The following is a 2,546-nucleotide window of genomic DNA, read 5'->3' on the forward strand; positions in this document are numbered from 1 at the left end:
ATCATCTTCATAAGCACAAGAAGTTACCGTTTTATGCAAACATTAGAATAACTGATCTCAGTAATGAAGTTAAACTTGAAATAAACATCAGCTGAGACTGTTTTCTCACAGGAATCTCACACATTCGACTGAAGTATATGAAAAAAAAAAGTATGAGATAAAATTATACGAATATTTGATACTTTGTATGAATAGACTGTACAGTATCCCAGCCGACAAAAACATGTTCTAAGAATGTTTTGATAAAGTTTCTGTGAAAATGTTATTTCTGAATGTTCAAACTCTCAGTTTTTAAACGTTTTTAAAATGTTTTTCTTGGTTATGTTAACGTTTTAGAAACATAAACGTTCCATTGTATCATTCTTCAAACATTATGGAACGTTACTTTTCAATGTTTGAACTCTGCAAACGTTATTAAACGTTGTATTAACGTTACTGGAAGAATGTTTGTTAATAACCAAAACGTTCCGTTAGCTGGGAATACGCTTGCTGAATCTCATCAGATCTTTAAGTAAGAGATGAATGAAAACTTGGTAACCCTTTATTTTACAGTGTCCTTGTTACATATGTTAAATGTACTTACCATAGTAATAACAGTAAATTATGCATAATTACATGCAACTAACCTTCAACCAAATCCTAACCCTACCCTAACCCTATAGTAAGTACATGTAGTTGCTTAATATTACTCAGTACTTAAATATATAATTACACTGTAACAATGACACCTTAAAATAAAGTGTAACCGACTGTATTATTCTAATTTGAGGTGAATAAAGTTTGTCAATGCAATGAATATTACGTTTTGATGTGATTTCACACGTCACTGATCAGGTGTAATAACTGCTCATGTGCGCTTGTCGTGATGATTGAGATTTAGATGATGCACGACTCGACAACATTTGAACCAACCTGAAGACTTTCACGGCGAAAACAAATCCCTGTTGCTTTTACTTGTCTAGATGATAACTGCGAAACTAATATGAAGAAAAACAGAGCGTCTGCATTACTGTCATGATGATGGCCAATAAGGTTCTGAGTAAAGTCACTGGGCTTATAAAGTTTTTAGCTAGAAATTCTACTTTTTTAGATAGGTCAACAATGATCATTTTAGCTAACGCTTTAATTTTAAACCAGTTTGAATATGCATGCACTTCCTGGTTTGAAGGCCTTAAAAAACGACTTAAAGGAAGGCTGCAAACAGCACAAAATAATTTAATAAGAATAATTCTAAACATGGGCCATAGGTCTCATATAGGAAGGTCACAATTTGTTGAGCTTAACTGGCTCCCTGTTGAGTCACGCGTTATTATGTCAAGACTGACCATGACCCACAAAATATTATATGGTAAAGTCCCAAATTATTTGTTGTGTCTTATTACCAAGGTGAAGGACACACACACTGTTTACACTCGTGGCAGTATATCAGACCTTTGTCCTTATGCATTTAAGACAATGTTAGGGAAAAAAACATTTACCTACATAGGGGCGGTTCAGTGGAACAAGTTAGATCGGCAAATTAAAGGAATTTTAAGCATCAATTCTTTTAAAAAGAGGGCCAGGGAGTGGTTATTAGAGAGGGTAGCGAAATAGAACCAGGAGCCAGTTACCATTTACAATTTTTCGTATTTAAAATCTTTTTTTTATATAGTATGTTGTGTTATTTGATTATCGCACAGTATGTAATTGTCCTGTCTTGACGTTATGTGTAGAGGACCACAATGGAAATAAGTCCTGGACTTTATTGTGTTTTAATCCTCGATTGTATTTTGATGCCTTTTGTTTTTTATGTTTTAGGCTTCTTGATATAATTAAATCAAATCAAATCAAATCAAGTCATGATCTTGTGTTCCCCTGGACTTGTGTTATCTCCTGTTTTGTAGTCCTTTGTAGTTTTTCTTGTTGATTAGATCCTGATTGGTCCCAGGTGTGTCTTGTTTGCCAATCAATCACCCCTTGTGTATAAAGCCCCAGTTTCTCATGTTCTTAGTCTGGTGTTGTCCTCTGTTGAGGTTCTCAGTTCTGCTCCCTGGTTTTCTCATGTTTATTTTGGTTTACTTTGTTTGTTATTATTTTAAAGTCCCCCAGTGGTGTAAATCCAGCGTTTAATGTTGTTTATGTGTCTATGTGGTGTGTTTAATACGCTTTAAGACACACCATGTGTAAGTTCATAAGTCGACAGCATTGCTGAGTATTTTCTGCTTAAAACTGCAGTGAACCAAAGACAGTCTCAAAAAAACGGTTTGAAATCGCTGGTGTTTCTGACGTCACAAACGACCTTGTAACCAATCAGATCAACGTGTGATCGTCAACCAGTGGATCTCTGAGCTGAGTGAGTGAGTGGAGGCGGGGCTCATTTGCATATTCATAGAACCGCGCATACTAAATGAGGCGAGGGTGTCGAGTTACATTCAAGATATTTTAAGACATAAAGGAATTTCTTTCAAGGCAAAAACATTTAAATATGTCATTTTGGTGATCAAAGATCATGACTTTGGCGAATCCTGATTTTCTTATTCTCATGAAACAATGTTGTTCTGAGGGTG

This window comes from Rhinichthys klamathensis, unplaced genomic scaffold (assembly GCF_029890125.1).
Source record: "Rhinichthys klamathensis goyatoka isolate OS25496 unplaced genomic scaffold, OSU_Roscu_1.1 h1tg000685l_1, whole genome shotgun sequence".
In the NCBI taxonomy this organism is placed as follows: domain Eukaryota; kingdom Metazoa; phylum Chordata; class Actinopteri; order Cypriniformes; family Leuciscidae; genus Rhinichthys; species Rhinichthys klamathensis.